This window comes from Armigeres subalbatus, chromosome 2 (assembly GCF_024139115.2).
Source record: "Armigeres subalbatus isolate Guangzhou_Male chromosome 2, GZ_Asu_2, whole genome shotgun sequence".
Lineage (NCBI taxonomy): Eukaryota > Metazoa > Arthropoda > Insecta > Diptera > Culicidae > Armigeres > Armigeres subalbatus.
In genome coordinates this window covers 286,802,252-286,823,122 of record NC_085140.1, presented here as the reverse complement: position 1 = coordinate 286,823,122, position 20,871 = coordinate 286,802,252, and the positions used below count along the sequence as shown (strand labels likewise).

The following is a 20,871-nucleotide window of genomic DNA, read 5'->3' as shown; positions in this document are numbered from 1 at the left end:
GCCAATGAATTCCCTGTATGTAATTCTCTTTTATTTTACTGCAAGCGTTTTTTGATCTAGGGTAGATGTAACAGTCGTGGCTATAGCACCGTGGTTGTCGCACTAGTGTATTATACGCCAAGTGGCACATCAGTTCCAGCTTTCTCATCAGTGAGTTTCCAGGATTGGTCACTTGGTTATTTCGGATGTAAAATGGGTGTTAGCTTCTGGCCATTTCTCAGAACGCATACTGCGGAAATGATTATTTTAGTTATTTTGATTGGAAACGACACATAAACTATACCAAATATGATCAGGAATTTGATCGGTCCAAAATATGGCTTGCATGATGGGTTTTATTTATTTCCCAAGATTGACCTTTGAACCGGTACTCGGTCAATGAATTTATGATTTCAAACGTTATGGCATTCTATGATAGTTTTGTACTTCATGGACCGTATTTGAACCGATTGGAACCGGTAGATAGATTTATCAAGTACCGGTTCAAGGTTCAATTTTGGGAAATAAATAAAACACATTATGCGGCACTTTCTGAATAATTCTGAATATTTCGAAATCATCCACTGTAATAAAACGACAAGAAAAATAATTCATAAATTAAATGAACAAAATCGAGTTTAAGGCAGTTTCAAACCGAGGTAATTTTTTTTGGTCTTCGGTCATCACGTCTGCAAATTTCGCTTCCATATGTGTGGGCGGATCTACAGATCTATGGGATTCCGTTGTAGAAAATTAGAATTTCGGCCCGATTTAAAATACAATCCTGTCGGAAATCTCCAAGAGGCCGAGCTGGAAACCTGCTATAAATCAGCCAGGATTTGTTTTACTTTTCGCAACGAAATTGCATGAGCTCCGCCTTTTTGGAAGCACATGGGAACAAAATCGATGGACGAAATTCCCGATGTGTGAGGTTGCTTTTAGCGGCATTTAAATCAATTTCTATCAAAAAGGACTGTGAATTGATTAAATTTGACATTTATTCACATGCGCCAACCATATTCTTGGAAATAACTAAAATTACATTTTAATAATATTTTTTGCTTGTTGAGATTCTTGATATTCTTATCCGCAGATTTTCCCTCACTTATATTCATGACAAAGGGTTTTAGCACGGGAAATCAATAATCCTACCCTATAGCTCTTTCACATTTGTCCTTTGACATTTTTTTTACTTCAAATTATTTTGTGTTCCAAATTGTTTATATGTTCCAAATAACTATCAATCTGTCAAAACTCAAATGGGTCGGCCGGAGACGAGCCAGCCTAGGGCTGAAAGTCTCCTTAGGGTCTGTCTCATTTGGAGAATTAAACTTAAAAGTGACAGTTCGAAGATTAGCAAATAACCCGGTCATAAGAATAGCTGGTGCTACCCAGCAATTCCAATAAGATATCGATGTAAAATGATTCGATATCTGTCTAAAGTAATCTTGCTCTGTGAGCAGGGTTATTTGATAATTATTGAAATGTCACTTTTAGGTCTGTCTCAATTGGATAATTCAACTGAAATTAATCTTGAAAGTGACATTTCAATAATTATCGAAAAACCCTGCTTGCAGAGCAAGATTACATTTGACAGATATCGAATCATTTTCCATCGATGTCCTATTGGAATTACTGGGTAGCACCAGCCATTCTTATAACGGGGTGATTTTTTTAATTTTCGAACTGTCACTTTTAAGTTTAATTCTCCAAATGAGACAGACCCTTAAGTTTAATTTCAGTTTAATTCTCCAAATGAGACAGACCCTCAGGCCTGGTAGCGAGTCACTTTTTAGTGACTTGGTCACTATTTTGAGTCTAGTCACTAAAAAGTCACTATTTGCATCCAAAAGTCACTAAATTCACTATTCTTCGGAAAATGGTCACTAAAGTCACTATTTTTGCATTGCCTGTTGTAAAAAAGTTCAAAATAAAAATCATTTGTACCTGTTATGATCAACCAAATCAAATGTGTTAACAGGCTACCACTTCTGCCTCTTACGCAGAAGGTCGTGGGTTCAATCCCAGGCCCGTTCTATTTCTAACTTCTACCTTACATCTTGACTAGTTCTGGCGGTTCGATATCTGAGCGACAAAGCTCGTTTCTGGCGTCCAATTTACATATACCACCTTTCCATCACTACCACATTAGCAACAACCCGTTAACCAAGACGAACCTATGCCATGAAAACCCCTAGATTTCAATAAAATTCCGCATGAACTCGTGGCGAGTCCAGAGGCGTTTTCAGCTTACAGTGGGCGAGTGACTCATCATCAATTCCTTCCCATCCTCGATAGACCGTGAGGACGTGGCCAGCGCCGTTATCGACCATTTAAAATACAAGAGCTCTCGGACTGCGTACATTGAGGTTAGAGAGCAAATCCCATGCTTCCATCCATTGGTTCCCTGTGCAATTACGATTGTTCTGGTCAATCACGGAGTAGGAACTACAAAATGCACGGTCATCATACCCATGATCAATCAAAACAAATGTGGATCTGGTAGCAATATATTAAATTAGGGAAATATGCACCCAAAAAGTTCCAAGTGTGTTGTGGAAATCGTGAGGTTATTTCCGATTCATGTCGACTATGACCTTTTTCTTCACGAATTTTGTCAAAATCCGAAAGGCGAACCTCAAGTAAAGAGTACAGAATTTAGAAGTTTTGGTACCAGAACCACGTAGTCTGCTGGTGAGCATTGATACCCTCCGGTGACTTCAGTTTCATCACATGACAATGATGTTTGATGTTTCTCAACGTCAGGGAGAATAATGAGCAATAAGGGCGTCGATGTTAAATGGTTGTTAAATCCGTTTATGATTCACTTGTCATAAGACGAGTTTGTACAATCCTCCTCGACTTCGTCGAGTCAAGTACGAGACACTGCAGACGGCCTTACCGTTGAGGTCGAAATACGTATCTGTCAAGATACAATTAAGTGGTGGAATTCAATGGGATTGAACTAACACGTCTTATGACAAGTGAAGACATTCCACTAAAAAGCTCAAAATAATTTTCTTAACCGTTTATGATTGTTAAATCCGCCTAGCGACCTTTCGAGATAAGTCTCGAAAAAAAAAAATGTAGAAGTGATTCTATTTATTAACAATTAAGAAAAGATACCCAAAAAACTAGTGTGGAGGTGAATGAATTGGTCGGATTTTTAAAATCTAAAACAAAATAGAAAACTAATTAGATTTAAAAGATTTTTTAACTCGAGATTATTTGGCCATTATTAACTTTAATACTAAAGTCTGCCATTTAGAAATTAAAGTTTATTAGAATTTTTGGATTTCTAATAGATACCATGGTTTTATTGGATTTTCAAAATTTTACTCAGAATGCCACGTCAAAAACTTCATTTAAATTTGTTATTAAACCATAGTTCAATAACAGGTAAAATCGTATTTTAAAAATTTCTTCATTATTTTAATTACTTTGTATTTTTTCAAACAAATGGTCATACCAATTATTTATAAGCTTTGTGAGTCCAAATAGTCTAGGAATCAATTAGATAAATTTATATAATTCTTTAGCTGTAACTTTGAACTCATATTAAACAACAAATGTTGTTGTAATCATCCACATAATTTTGTGATACAAATTGTAACTTTCTACCCGTTCCCGTGACGTCGGGCAGATACCTTCTCGTGGTGTATTACTTAATATGAGATACCATGGTCACATTGCTAGCTTCTGGCTGATCCAACGAATATCATCCTCAATTTTCAACTCCGTGGTACTCTTGAGAGTGTCGCAGACGTTGGCCTCTGGCTTCCATCCTCTCCCTTCTTACGATGAAGATGGGCGTGGCCAGTAGCAGTAATTATTATGCTTTTGTTGTTTTTGCCTTTTCTTGATTTCTGATAGCATTCTACATAAGGATTTCAAAAATAACACACTAGTTTGCAATCTACGAATTATACCGTACACTGCTAAAAATAACTATATATAGTATATGTGCCGCGATTATAAATTTTTGCAATAGAACTACCCTAATATAATCGATATGGACCCACACATAGATCAAATTTTTGCTTATTCGTGACCACACATAAAGTTTATTTCTATATATATTTTATTAGTGGTTTGCGAGAAGAACGGTTATGTATGCGCTTATATACATCATAACTTAAATCTATGGATTTTTGCCAATAAAAATGTGTGGATTTTTGGTAGTGTAACAATGCTAATGCAACTTGTAGTTCTATACCCGGTTCAAAACAACATACAAAAGTCACTATTAGGTCACTTTTCCTGCAATTGAAAAGTCACTATTTGGTCACTTTTTTGTCATCGTTGGTCACTAAAGTCACTATTTTGAACGGCATTCATCGTTACCAGCCCTGGACCCTTAATAAAAACACACACAAAATGGGTCGGCTTCGGGATAAAATTTTAACCACGATGGGAAAATAACCATCGAACTGTCAAATTTTAACTAACAGTTAAACGAATCGTTGGAATGGTTCACAGCCAGTTGTTCAGCTCAGAGTCTATTATATAGAGTTGCGCAAAGAGGATCTTCTTACACTTATTCTGAATGATCTTCTTGTTATTCTGTTGGCAACTTTTATTTTTGTTCAACCCTTAAAGTGACTTCACGGGAATGTTCACTGCTAAAGCTTTTTAATTCGATAACCAAGTCACCCACAGAGTGCAAACACGTGAGTTTCTTGTTGCTATACTTTATTGGGGGTGTATTGAAGTTTTTTTGAAGCTGTTTTTAGAACAAATCTAATACATACATTAGGCGATAACAATACTTCCGCCTTACCAACAAGCATTTGTTTACTTTGCTCGATAGGTAGACGGTTTGACAGTTCAATAGGTAGATTTGGCTTTACTCTTTGCGTTACTCTATCTCTGGTTCAGCTCACTTGCCCTGACAAAACTTAGCATTAGTATTTTTTCCAATACTAACTTAATACAATAGAAGGTTATAAATAGTGGTGAATGATTCACTCTAAAAATTTCTCTATCTTCTTACACGGAAAATGAAAATTAAGCCCTTACATTTTTAAATTTCCACAGCTCTTGATTTTTGTCACTTGGTTTTTTAACCCGTTTTGCAAGAGCGATTGTACCGTTTTTTCACCGAAATGATCTGGTCAGCCTATACATTATGGAAGGGTTTCGATTCAAGAGAAGTTAATTTAATTCAGATTTTAAAAGAACATTGCATAATTAATAGCTGATGAATGTCACTGAGATCAAATGACTTATATTTTATGTGCGCTACTCATATAAAAGTAGTTCGACCTATTATACCCATTTTTTAAGTGCAGCACATAAATTTCATTTAAGAATAATAATATTTATGAATCAGACATAGGCAATACAAATGCAGTTTACTTGCAACTTATTTGTTCTGTAAATGACTTTTATATTCATTGATTCATAGTTGAAAACTATCAATGCCCGCACATATAGAACTCATGGTCATCATGAGTATTGAATTAGCAAGAAAATATCCAGCACAATCAAAATGGCGGCACAGCACAATCGAAAAGGTATGCATCAGTGCATCGGATTTCATTTCCTGTCTCTAGCAGTGTAACCGGTACTTTTCAATGAAAATTGATGGGCAATGTTTTCGACGGAGAATTTCTTGTACCTTCTACCGGATTTTCAATTGATTTTCAAGCAGGTAAGTTTATCAGTTTTCTTATATAACATGTTTGCAATGGGCTTATTTTTTTACCAGCTTCTCGCAAAGGATTCCTGGAAGATATTCGTGAAGAAACCGTGTCAATGCCGAAGCCCAACAGCAGTTCCAGTATTACCGTCAGAGTAACCCACATAAATGCCTGATTTCACATGCCATAATTGATTCGTGATTTGACTGTCTATTGTGAGGGCATTGACATAAGTTCTATTAAGCCGAAGAATCCGGAAAAAGACGGCACATCCCGCAACAAAGACGCCATCTTTGTCAGGATATTTCGGCTTGGAAAAACTTGCGTTATTCCCTCGGTCAATTAGCGGAGCAAACTACTGTACGATACGGACAGCTACGGATACACGGATCTTCTCCCGATTTTATTTGCCGGCACCAATTTAGTACAAAACCTTCGAGTAAATGTTTTCTGCTTTGATCTTATACGTGTACATTTTTTCTGGAAATAAAACGAAACAGCTATAGTGGGAATGTGGAATTTATAAATAAAATGGATTAATTGAAACATGTTGTCTTGAATGTCATTTGGTTATGTGCGAAGCTTGTTTGCAAAAATATATATATGCATTGCACATAAATTTGATATGGAATTTGAGCTCAGTGTATCACATCTGAAAAATTGAAACCCATATCATGCAGAACATATAACAAACATGTTAGTTGGATAAGAATTAGGGGGAGATCCCCCAGCGCCGGACACCTCCCAATACCGGACACTTCAAAAAACGGCACTTGCAGAGATCCCTCCATCATTTTATATAGTACCCCCAAAAAACAAATCTCACAATTATTGTCTAAAATCTGGGCATATACAGTTCTGTAAGCTTTTTATACAGAGATTGTATTAAAATAATACAAATCTGTATTATTTCAATACAATAATTGTATTAAAATCTTCCGAAATTGTATATGCCCAAATATTATACAGTTTCTGTAAGGTTCTTATGCAGAACTGTATAAAAATCTGCCATCCGCTGGTTGGGTGTACAAACGAAAGCTATTGAAAAGTCCTTTACCTGCATGGAATATCAGATCCTCATGTCGTAAACTTTTTACAAAATTTGAAATTGAACAGAAATGTCAAAAAATTTCATTTTTCGCCTTATTTTAGACGGTTTGAACCAACAATACAAAAATCAATCGAATGCATTTTGATTATGTCAAGATGGTCAACATTAGTCATATTTCAAAAAGCAATCATGATTTATTAGATAGGGGAACGGCTCGCCACTTCATCTCATAGCTCCTATTTCCATTCCTTCAAAAACAAAGCAATGGAAAGGAATTTGGTTTGTTTATTATTTTTGTGATTTTTTCAGCAGTGAGCACGCATGTTGACAAAAAGAAGCGACAAATTTGGTGCCGTATTTCTTTGTTTAGCGATGAAATGGATATATGTGCAGTGAGATGGAGATCGGAACATTTCCCCTACATAATGTATCTCTAATGCAAAACCAAATTTCTGTATCCGGCATCTGCTCCCCAGGGGCCGGACAGTGAGTTTTTCCATGTGATCAAATAGCCATTCTTTGCACCTGTTTTGTTAAATTTACTTCAATTCATTTGTTTTTTCTTTCTGAGGTATCAGAAAACCACATCAACGATGACTTTTGTCAGCACAGGTCCCTACTCTGCGGAAAATCCACACATTTTTTTGACAAAAGTCTATAAGATTAACTACATAATGATGCTTATAAGAACACTCATAACAACTCTTCACACGAAATGCAAATAAAATCTGTAATCAAATAAAGTTTATATGTGTGGTGTCGACTAAGCAAGAATTAAATTTAAGTTTGAATTCATATCGAATTTACAATTTCAAATCCACATCTGGATTCATATCAAATATAAGGGAACTGTTCCGTTTACCAACTAACTGAACATATATTCATCTCTTTGCAAAACAAAGAAATACACAACCAATCTCGTCGGTTCTTTTTGCTAACACACGTGCTCACTGGTGAAAAAAAAAACACAAAAATAAGAAACAACACAAATTTTATTTTTCATTGATTTGTTTTTGATGGGATGGAAATAGGAACTATGTGATGAAGAGTCGAATCGTTCCCTTTTTTGAGTTACCAAATTGCAAAAATTCATGTGTGCTACACATATATTCTAAATAAAGATTTTCCTCAGTGTACAAGCTAAAAGACTTATCTTGTTCGGAACCGGGAGCAATGAGTAACAAAATACGATACACGGATGAGTCTAGCACACAAGGTATCAAGCTGAATGAAAAACAGACGACGATAATGAAGAATGCTACCAAAACGATGACGATGTAAAACGGAGTAAACGGTCGCTTGGGGACCGATGGAGCTTACCGAATACAATGCAGTCGAAATAGCATGTGTGAGTTTACCAACAGTACTATTTTACGATTTGTTTTATGAATGAAAAATCGAAGTTGAATGAAATATATCAAAACAAACCGGTAGTCATGCGTGTATGCGTTGGTTTTGTAACAATTACGCCCCATTTGATGACTAACTTACAAATTGTCTCTCGAAATACGATATTGTGAGAGATGTTTTTAGGTTTCCCTCAACTCAAACCGGAGATTAATAAAAAAGAGATTAACCTACCTAGCGGTGCTTTTCTCGAGTGTCGTAAACTGGAATCCGATATTATTTAAAACCTAGTGTTGATAATATTAGGAAGGAAAATGTTAACAAAAAATAATGATCGAGACGTTTCTGCAACTAGCACTTTAACTCAGTGGCATCTCCATTTGAGAGCGAGGAATTGTGGTTTAACCTAGGAATAAAGAGTCAGGACATATATGGGATACCTGTGTCCCACTTCTGAAAGTTGGATCAGCAAGGTGGGACACTAATTTTCTCAGCAATGTTTCAACCAACTTCACCTATTCACCAACTACTCCCTAAATATGGAACGGTTGGTACGGCTATCTCCGTTTCCCCAATCGTGAATTCAAAACTCTTCATTGATCATGTTTTTCATTACTGAATAATCTGATTGTCTGTAAGCTTTGAATTTATTATCTAGAATTGAATAGAATAGAATATTCATATCTGAATTTATTATATTAATGCTGACAATAAAATGCTCGGAAATACAACGGACATTCCCAGGATAAAAAATACAAGACAGGACTAGCGCCTTAACTCAGTGATTGGTGGAATTCAAACAATGAACTACTGTTAGGCGGAGTTGTAGAGAAACCTTCACACTAGAAATCCATCATTCAATATATTTTGAAATTTAGCCTCTGGAATGAAATATTGACAAGTTTCTAAATGATCAAAAACATCCTTGAAGCTCGAATTGATCTTTTTGCCTTTCTCGTACAATGAAGTTGTACCGAAAGGCTTTCATTTCACTCCGAAAACGAACTTTTTATAGAAGCATCGGAGACCCATAATATTTTATACCAATCGACTCAGCTCGCCGAACTGAACACATGTCTGTCTGTCCGTGTGTATTAGAGTGGGGCGCAGTTGTATGGAAAAACTCAAACTTCGTCCGATCAAGTGAGATCAAGGTTTTTCTGAATCGTTTTGGGACCCCAATCCACTCTGCAAAAGATGGGCTCGATTGGTTGCAACCTCGCATGCCGCATCGCGTTTTAAATTTACATGGAGATTAGTATGGGAAAACGTACTTTTTTACATTTTTGCTCTTAGCGGCTTCAATTTATCATCAATCACGTGATTCAATACGTTAGCATATAGTCTGGAAGATGCCGAAAGACTTTGCCGAAGAAAGTACGTAGCTGGAAGGTCTTCAAAAAATGTTATTACGTTTCGAAAATTGATTGTTTAAACCATATGCAAGAAATCAATGTTTCTACCAGCACTACCGGAAGACCTATGGATATCGAAGGATAAAACCCATATTCCTTCTCATCGGATTTTTTTCTTTGTGAAATGATTCCGGATAGCTCCCATTAGCTCTAAAGCCCTATAAGATCAATTATTTCGAAATAACACTCAGTTAAATTATTGGTCTATGTAGTTCGGCAGTGCTGGCAGAATAAACGATTTTTTGCATATGGTTTGAGATAATCTTCGAAGCGTTATAACTTTTTTCGTAAACGTTCCAGCAACGTGCCTTCTTCAGCAAAGTTTTTCGGCATCCTTTGGGTTATACTTTAACGCAATGTGCAACTCGATTTACGATGAACTGAAGCTTCTAGTAGTAGTTTTTCCATACAACTGCGCCCCACTCTAATTGTTATATATGCCCCATTTTATATAGCTTTGTCAAGTTGACGCATTATTGTTATTTAGAGCAATCGCATAGCCTTTTCCCAATTCGGTATTATGTTTCTGTTTCTGATTCTGATCGTACTACCGTATTGGGACCTCTGTGAAGGTCTGAAGCTTCCGGATTTGGCTTAGAGGCGCATGATTTACGATTTTGATATTTCCAGATCTGATGTTCAAAGTTCTCTCAATCATACTAGAGCTCAGACCAATTGCTCTACAAAGTCAACTGGGCTCGAGACAAAGCCAATAACAACACATAGTGTCCATACACGCCCTTAGTAGCCATGCGCATGATTTACGTTTTTTATATGTCCAAATCGGATGTTCTAACTTTTCAAATTCACACAGAACATTCGATTTGGATATATCCGATCTAGGGGGAAGGGGGAAGGGGGAAGCCGTCTTTCCCCCTATCTAAATCGTAAATTATGCACATTATTTCTAAGGGCCTGTATGGTCTTGCTCTTGGTTTTGTACCGAATGTGTGAATTCTAGAAAGATTTGGAGAACTCAGATCATCCATTTTGTATATTTAAATCGTAAATTATGCGCATGGCTTCTAAGATCATGTATGGACACCGTGGGTGGTTGCTATTGGTTTTGTACCGAGCCTGTTTGACTTCGAATATAAAATAGTCTGAACTCCAGAACGTTTTGGAGAACTTAGAACTGTAGAAATATTGTTTGCATTTCGTTATCCGTCATCTCTAAAATAGTATTTGGCACATTTTTGAGAAAAAAAAACAGTAATAAAATCGTTGTTGCGCGGTATTATTGTGCAATTTTTGTCCATATAAAGTGGCCAACGACGATCCTTCCTCCGACGATTACAGAATGTAGGCGTGCTTTTCTGTTTCGAAAAATGTATGGTTGTCCATATACCACGTGGACAGATTATGATCAGTTTTAGATACCCCTTCCCCTAGCGTAGACATCTGCCCATATGAGTTTGAAAAATGTGGATCGTGGACATTTGACACCACTCCTCCCCTAAACTTTTCACGTGGTATGTGGACAGCACCACATGTGAAATTGGCTGAGATATGGCTAAGCCAAATTCGGGCCAATATGAGAACCCGGTAAATGTGAGTTTTTTTTGCCCTGTGGGAAGGTTACATTTATATTTGTTTTGTGAACAACAGAGTCAAAAACACGTTGGGTACAGTTTTGCAATACCCCAATTACATAAGAAATGTTAAAAGTTCGCTGTTGAAAGAATAGGACTTTTTCAGGCTAAATTTGATCAACACGAAATTTAGAACTCGAACCTAAACTGCCAATGGCACTTATGATCATTAGGGAAAAAGGGGACTGAATTCCAAGTAGAATGCAACTTCAACAACTTGCTAAATTTACGCATAAAAATATCTTAATAGTTTATTGTGGTTAATTGATTGTTACAAAGCACTTAATTTGATGTTTCAGATCGATAACAAAATTATCAATTAACTTAATGTAGTACAGTTGCCTCTCCACGTCTCGATATTGAAGGGACCATCGAGATAGGGAGAGAAGGAAGGAAAATTGCAATGGATACTAGATCCAAGAAAGCTCGTTGCTATGAAAAACCACATCAAAACAAATGTCATTTCCTGTTATTGATGTGTTTGTTATTGTCCAAAGATGGTCTAGTATTTAAGCACAAATTTAAGGCTACTTGAACATATCGACATAAGGAGAGTGAACCCAGAACAAAATATGATTAGATCCCATCGAGATAAAAAGATATTGGGATAGGGAGGTTATCGAGATATAGAACATCGAGATAAAGAGAATCGATTGTATCACACAATTTAGAAACCATTAAGTTATCTTACTTACAGCATAAAGTTTAAATCAAGTTTGAAAATAAATTACGATTCAAAGTTGATGTCGAACTTTTCTCTATGTTTGTCAAAACAACATTTCTTTAACACAAAGGCCGATTAGACCTATTTTAAGAATTATGTTCATCGTCAATGAAACTTGTTTAAAGTCGACGGGTTAAGAACAATTGCCTTGAAACACGTGCCTTTTTTGTGGTTTTCACGCACAAAACATTATTTATTGATGTGCCCTGAAGTGCGAGAAAGGTATAACTTTGTATTGTTTCCATTTACCATAATATAACAATAATAATGCTTTCACACAGCCTACACATACGACATACACATTGTTCATGCTATGGGAATCACACGGATCAACTCAACGAACCGAGCAAATATCTGTCCTTATGTGTGGGCGTATGTAACGTTTGCAAATTTGAACCAATTTGAATGCAACAAGTTCTATTTGACGGGTTTATTTTTTCTAGATAATAATCATTTTAATACAATCGGGAGTTATGCCGAAAACAGTAATTCCATTCATAGAGATCTTAGTCAAGCACGGGAAAGGCTCTTCATTAGTTGGGATCAGTCTGGGTTGTCTGCATATGCAATAATATACGTATTTTAGGTATACGTATTTGATGAATTACGAAATAATAGTACCGAGAATAGCTTCAAAGCGTACGTTTCGTATTTTTCAAACCCGATTTTGTCGCCCTTCATTTTTCACATTTTAGCCTGGAGTAACCATCGAGCAAATAAGATCAGTGCGTGTTTTAGTCGTCGGAAAAGTAATAAAATATGGGCCATCCAGAAACCACGTGGTCATATTTTTGAAGATTTTCTACCCCCCCTCCCCCCATGTGGCTTATCGTGGTCATTTGGCAGACCCCCCCTCCCCCCCTATGACCACGTGGTTTTTTTCAAGTACAAAAATTTAAAAAAGAACCATATGTAACTAAAACATATGGTTAATCCGATCAATTTTGAAGGTAGACAATTTCAACTGATTCAAAATGAAACTAAACCCAGCATGGAAATTATAAATTTTCATGAATTCGAAAATTTAGATTGTTGTTTTTTAGTAGTATTCCTGCAGAAATTCCAGTATTGTTTTCAGAATCATCAAATTAGTTTACCTTCCAATATTAATAGGTTTTTCTCAGGGCATACAAACAATTAAGAATTTTCCACAAAACAAATATAAATTAACACTTTTAAAACCAAAAATTGCAAATATAAAAGAAGAACTTTTCATAAAGAAATCAAAATTTTCCAAGGAAAAAATACAAACATTCCATAAATAAATCAATATTAGAAATAAATAATTACAAAATTTTCCACAGAATAAAAATTTTGTAATTGTTTATTGCTAATATTGATTTATTCATGGAAATTTTGTATTTTTTTCGTGGAACATTTTGATTTCTTTATGGAAAATTCTTATTGCATAATTGCATTTTTTTCTTTTACAAGTGCTAATTTATTATTGTTTTGTGGAAAATTTTCAACTGTTTATGGAAATTTTGCATTATTTGTAGTAAATCTATATTTATTTAACCCATACTCATACCCTGATTTCTTTATTGGCAATTTCCTATTTTATTTTGGGAAATTTTCTATTTTTTCTCTATAAAGAGATTTTCAATCCAGAGCTGGCTCATCTTTCAAAATTTCTAATTCTTCATTGAAATTTTATTTTGATATCGACTCGTGGAAGCCAATGATGCCATACTAAAAATATTTTCTCGGTCACTAAGATGGTTCTTTCGAATAATTTTCCAAGGAACTTCTATTCTACATCTCGAATATGCTTCAGTCTATGGTCCTTTCATAAGCGACTCATAGAGGAATGAATGTATTATAGACCAATTATTATTTTGGAGTTCGGATCATTCGATTTATCCAATTAACCAACTTATGAACTATGTATGATATAATATCCCAGTAGGTCCATTGGGTTGATATGACTTCAATTATTATTTATGCAAGCTACTACAGACTTTTCAGGTTATACAAAACATCCTGGAAGTCGTAATGTTTGAACTACTTAATTATTCAAGTCCGTGAACCCAGTGCTTCTAATGCCTTACAAAAAAAATTTGCGAACAAACCTCATAGTCATTGTGCAGCAACTTGATGTTGACTCAAGATAATTTTAGGTACCTTGTCTCTTGGATCTCATGTTATTGGAAATTAGAATCATATGCTTATTTCATCGGATTGGGTATATACCGATGATGAGGACATTGCAAATGTCTTGGTTGATCTGGTATATCTGAACTTAAGAGCATTTTGGAATACCTTGAGCATCTCGTATTCCTGAATATTAATCACTGGCTTAACGTTCAGGATGACCCATCTTATCTGAGTGTTCAGAATGATTCGGACATTTCAACTTCATTTGCATGCTCTTAGAATCGAAATCTTCCCAAGGTTTCGGATATCTGAGTTTTCAGGGTCAGTGAAATTTGAACTCCCATATTTTTTCTGTAAAGCCAATATCTAGATGAACAATTTTACTGAAGAAAATGGTGGCCTAGCTCTCTTTTGTGATTTTATAGACAATCTAAAACGCTGGGCATATATGACCCATTCGTTCTGAAAGGATTGAGATTTGTTTTGGAATTCAATTTCAATCGTTATTATAACACTATTTTTTAACCTAGATTTTTTTAGGAATTGGAGTGTTTTTTTCTGGAACACTGCCACTTTTTTCATATCGCAGGAATCTCTTTAGTTTTAAGACCCTTTATGAATTTAAAAAGCATTTTATTTAGAATTTCGTGTTGATTTTTTGAATGCAAGCTTCTCTATGTCATAACCTTTTTATACGCACTACTAGAAATTTGTGCTTTTAGAACATTTAGGTGCATTATTAAATTGTTCGATCAATTATCCTAATTATTCAATATCATAAAAACTAGGCTTCTTAAGCCTAAATTATTGCCTACATTTATTGCTTGAATTAATTTTAAATTCCAAGATCTTCTTAATTTTCAAGAATAATTATTCTGGAGTTGCAAGGGAAACCCTTCGGAATATTGACAAGAAATTCTTCGGAGTCACCACGGAAAAATCTTTAGAATTCCAACGACATTCTTTTCCGAAATTCTGTGGAAGAGTTCCGAAATTTGAAGAACTAGAAAAATCCGTAGAAGGTCCCAAATGCATATTTACGATGAAAATTCCAATAAACATCAAATTCCGAAGAATTTCCAGTATAAATTAGAAAAAAAAATCCAGCTAACTTTTTACAGAATTTCTAAAGTTTTTTTTTCAAAATCCTGGGCAACTTTAATGAATCTTCAAAGGAAATTCTTCTAAATTTCCAATGGAATTTTTTTTTCGTTTTCTAAAAGAAATTCTTAGACATTTTCAGCAGTTTTTTTTTTTAATTTCCAAAAGAAATTATTAGGGAATATGTCAAAATATTTCCGATGGAAATTCCTAAGATTTTCCAGTAGAAAATCGAAAAAAGTTCATTTGAAACACCAATAATGAATTTCCCGAGGAAATTTCGATGTTTTGCAAGTGGAAATAACGAAAAAAATGTACTTTTGTAGTACTTGTAAAGGTTGTACTTTTGAAGCATTTCCAGTAGGAATTCCTTAAAAAATTAAATCAAAATTTTAAAGATTTTCTGATGTGAAAATTCCTTAAAATTTCTAAATCATTTCCTGTGCACCTTTGCATGGTAAAGATTTAAAGCAATGTTTAGCTGAACCTACAAAGAAATCAAAATGACTTCCCGAAGAAGAATGAATTCCCGATGAAATTTTGCAAATAAAAAAACAATTCTAAAGAATTATTCTATGAATATTCAAAGAATTTCCAAATAATGCCTCGAATAAAAAATACTAGAAAATTTAAAAAAAAATGTGATAGAATTCACAAAGAGCGTAAAAAAGTATTCCGAAAAATTTTCATTTCAAAATTCCTAATTTGAAAAAAAAATCCAAAAACAGAAAATCAATTTTCATATTTCCATCAAAGTGTTTCATGAACCATTGGCTGTTTAATATCTTTCGGAAATTCAGAAGATTTTTTCATGAAAAATTTAGAAGTATTCTTCTTTTTCTATGACTCCATATTCCAACTGGAAGTTGGTCTGCTTTTCAACTTAGTATACGATTATATATCTTGTGTAGCAAGTACGATGGATACACTATACCGAAAACATCCTAGACAGGAATGAGAATCGAACTCGTCATCTCCGGATTGGCAATCCTACGCCTTTGCTCGCAAAGCTAACTGGAGATGAACATTTTGAAGTGTACTCCTTAAAATGTTCGAAAAACTTCTTTTGGAAATTAAGAAGAATTTCTGGTGAAGATTCGAAAGAACTTATCGAAGAAATTCATTAGAATGTAAAAAAAATATGAACATTACTGTTACCACGGGACTGTTTTGAATTTTCAGACAGAATTCACATGGATTTTTTTCCAAGTTTTAAAGAAAATTTTTCGGAATTTACACTGGAGATGTATTGTTTTTTTTTCATTAACAATTTGTAGCAAAATTACCAAGCAAAATTTTTCAGAGAGAATTGTTCAAAAATCATACTGAATGTCAGCACTTTATCAGGATTGTATGAAGTAATGTCAAAGTTTTTTTCAGGAAATTTCTTTACTGGATTTTTCCTGAATATCCACAATAAATTCTTTTGAAGTTTTATTCTTGGATTATTGTAAAAGCATGAACATTTTTCAAAATTGTAGCCGCAGTACGCTGATGCAAAAGTGTCGGCGACGTGATGCCAAAAACCATCTGCGGCGTATTTTTTAAAAATATTTTTCCATTTTTTCTTTCCAATTTTTTTTTTGTGAAAATTGAGACTGAATCGCAACCTGTTTTTGCGTTTATTTTTTTTATAGAAAAAAGATCTAAGGCTAAGACGTCAAATAACGCGGATATGCATCGGCGTTGCGACCGATGCTGCTTTATAGCCTATTCAGATTGGGCTATTTATTACTTTGTTAAGTGAGAGGGTATCCAATTATTACGAGGTGTTCAGACTGCAGCAAGATAATATATCTTGACGTTTCCATGTTTCCTCATTTGCACGCTAATACAGGGTTGAATTCAAGGAGAGTTTTAAAATTTAATTTGCGAAATCAAGCATTTGTGTGGCGAAAATCGAAAATTTTTTTTCTGAACAAAGTTTCTATGAAAAAAAAATATAAAAAGGGATATTCGAAGAATATTTGAAGCTCTCATTAAGGATAATGAGCGAAGCTACATTCATTAATTGGGTGCGCCTTTCTTCGGGGAATCAGACTATTCCTCAATTTATTTTTAAGTTTAAAAAGTATTTTGATTCTGTACTATGATCGAACGGAGATTTGATAGAAAAATTTAGATACTTTTGGGAATTCTCACAAATAAATAAAAAAAGGACCAATTTTCAAGAAATATTATCGAACTAAATTGTATTTCCACCAGCATCTCCTTGTATGAAGGGCAACCCAGCAATTTTTTTTTTTCCAAAAATGGAAACTGAACCATTGCGTTCTACTCGACAATCAAAGAAAAAGCTTCTAACAAAATCGAATCGTGTGAATGTGATATAATTTAAACTGGATTTTGGATGAATTAATGCATTACCAATCCATGTTTTATTTAAGGTTATTCTACTTTATATATACATCCCATTCAAATCGTACAGTTGTCCCACGTGAAAAATGTTGAAATCCAAAGTATATTAAGCCATTCAAGGAGCAGAATTGAAACAATTTATGAAATCATGTTTATTCATCAAATATATTCGTTTTACAACCATTCCTACGTTTTAAATTGTCTTCCGCATTGGCCCTTGAACTTTGAAAATTTATTCGATTTGTTCTATTAAATCCAGGTTTAAGTTAAATACTTCATGTTAATTCTAGAGAGCATCTGTTTTTTAAACAATTCATGTTGAATAAGTGGAGAATAAACAATTATCATCATTATTTTTCATCATATAAAATGCGCTCCACAAAACCATCACAATCCGAGTTATTCTTCAGCGCTCAGAAGATTTCCATCTAACATGCATTCGACCCTGCTGCGACAGAAAGAGCATGACTGTCAACTACGAAACGAAATGAAAACAGAGAGAATTTTCTCTCTGGCAAAGAGAGCGTGACGCTTGTCAGTTTTGTTTTGTTGAATTTCTCCCTGCATCCCAGTTAGAACGAAAGCTCTCTCGTAATAATTGTTCGTAATTTGACAGCGCAAAATGTATGGAATATTACGTAAATAATGACATCATAAAGCGTATTTACCCTGAAACGCCAATTATTATGTCATTAATGGCGTAATCTGAATAGGCTATTACTGTTTTTTTCTCGATGCACACCTACGTCTTTTCAACGCTTAGCTGAAAAGACGCTACGTAGGCATCGGCCCTGAGATGCGCTTTGCGTTTAATGATTAAATAATTAAATTTTAATGATTTGTATTTTCTACACCGCTATTGTTATTCACCAAAAGTTATTCGTGTAAAAAAACCACGTGGTACGAGAGCAACACCCCCCTCCCCCCATGTGGCTTATCGTGGTCATTTTCCAAACCCCCCCTCCCCCCATATATGACCACGTGGTTTCTGGACGGCCCCATATCTATCTTGTGTTCGGTGACTCATGTGCATGTATTGCGCTTTGCTCCGGTCGAAACAAGCGCGATCTTCAATAGTTTGCAGTAGCCATCAAGCAAGTGAGTACAGAGTGCTGCACTTCCGTTCGGTCGTCCAAAACGCGATTATTCTCGGTTTTCATATGTCACCGGGCGTGCGCGTATTAACTTTTTACTCGTCGCGAGACAGCGTATTAATGTTATTTCCCATCCCATAGAACGAAGCGTTACCAAAGTAAATCCAGATAAATTATCCTTTGTAACTAAAACGATATCCTATCCCAAGATAATCGTGGAAATGCAAAGGAATGCTCGGTCTCTAGTAGCAACGAGAGTCGGACTAACAATCCTTCCCTTCCTATATGACCGTAAGGACGTGGCCGGTGCCGTTATTGACTTTAAATATTTGAGCTACCGGAACGTGTACATTGAGAATGGGTAGCTAATCCCAAGCCCCATTTATACCCCAATTGTTCTCTGTACAATTTCGCAAGTTCAGTCAATCACGGAGTAGCAACTACGAGTTGTGCGGTCATAATGCTCATGCTTCATTTTTCACATTTTAGCCTGTAAGCCAAACACAAAAACGAGTACCGTGATAAAATAAAGTGGTAAAAACGGAACATTACTGTACTTCGATAAACAACCCAATACATTACCCCGGTTCTCCAGCTTCAATACGATTGAATTATTATCAAAAACACAAATAACACATACAGACCGCTGCTTCTTTGTGCAGCATGAAAATTTGTCTCCACAAGGCAACAGCTCAATTTATTGCACACAATGAAAGTAAAATTTCACGAAGTTCTGCTTGGTGCCTAAACAAACTTTGCAACAAGTGTCAGTCAGTGCATCAAACTGATAACTTCAAGCAGATCAGAAGGGCTTGTGTAAACCATTCTGACTCGCTTCGTATCATTCTGGAGTAGGTCAATAAATTTCAAAAGTATCTTTGTCTAGCTTTCATTGACCACTATATCCCTAAAACATCCCGGTTGTAGTAGGGGTGAAGCAAGAATGTATTTTGTCATTACCTTATCCTATATCAAAGCACCCCTAGGCTGGGAGTGCAGCTATGCTGGTCAATATTAAGTCATTTAGGTTATCCATGGTAAAATGCAGGTATAGCATGTTATAACATGTTATAACATGCTATACCTGCATTTTACCATGGATAACCTAAATGACTTAAAATTGATTAACATAGCTGCACTCCCAGCCCACGGGTGCTTTGATATGCAGGGTATGTAAGCGCTACGACCTTGATGAACGCTCCTCATCGACAGGCTCAATCATTGACGATAGCTAGCACGGTCAAACAAAGCAAGTGTTAAAAGATATTAATTTCTTGGAGGCCGAATAACGTCAGACGGAGGGAATAGTGAATTGGTTTTCAACCTTTTGGTCGAGTGCTACTTCTTCAGGTCTTGTCACAGCAAAAATTAAGATATTAATTAGGCTCTGATAGCAATTTCAAATAAAATGCGTCGCAGCAAAGTAAACCTTGTTAAAATTGGCTGGGTTTGTTTTTAAGCGTGTTTAATGGCTGTATTATTTGCAAGCATATATAGCTTCATGGTTACTTGGGTGGTGATCGCTCTTCCCCCATCGACCGGATCACAAGGTCATGTAGGTCTCGGCTTTACAGAAAATAAAATCGACCACATCTATTTATTTATTTGCTCAGACTCAAGCCGGAGTGGCCTGTGCAGTACATGAGGGTCTTCTCCAATCAGCTCGGTCCATGGCTGCGCGTCGCCAACCACGCAGTCTACGAAGGGCTCGCCAATCGTCCTCCACCTGATCAATCCACGTTGCTCGCTGCGCACCTCGCCTTATTGTGCCCGTCGGATCGTTGTCGAGATCCATTTTCCTCGGATTTCTATCCGACATTCTGGCTACGTGGCCGGCCCACCTTAGTCTGATGCAACTCGTGGCTCTTTCGCCTCCTCCACGTGCCGTCTGCCATCTGCGTTTCCGAATTTCTCTGATGGTATCGTTATCGGAGATCACCAATGAGCAAAAGTACACGAATTATTCAACTTCCTCAACTTCCGTCTCCACCGATACAAACGCGCGGATTCATCGACAGGAGAAGAGTGTTGTATGACGGTTTAACACACGCTGACTGGAAGATGTCTGAAAGGCTGAAAGGATCTTTTGATGAATTAGCCATTAAAGACGTAGTGGAGAGCAATGTCGGGTATTTGGGACGAAGTCGACGGAACGATAGGTTTGACGAAAAGTGCAGACAGATTTTGGAGGAGAAAGAGGCAGCACGTGTGGTCACGCTGCAGCAAGATACCCGGCAGAACGTGAAATGCCGCCTCTTTCAGGAGAAAAACGCCATCTAGAAGAAGCAGAGATTGTTAGGAGATTGAACAGCTGTGCCGTTTTCAAGAAATAATGTAGCGAGCGAGGTACAGAATGACTTGGCAAACGTGGGGTTCAACCGAGGATGAATTGACGTGGTCTCGATCCGTGTATTGTGGCCGTCAAAATGCTGATTTGGTGTTATTTGTCTAGATGGTAACTAAACAAATGT

The 20,871-nt window shown here is 35.9% G+C and overlaps 1 protein-coding gene across 1 annotated transcript in view; it reads left to right on the top strand.

The window, feature by feature from the left end:
* The window catches only part of LOC134212363 (PIH1 domain-containing protein 1), a 47,155-nt gene that overhangs the window by 17,930 nt on the left and 8,354 nt on the right, over positions 1 to 20,871 (top strand). The gene's annotated exons all lie outside the window — the stretch shown is intronic.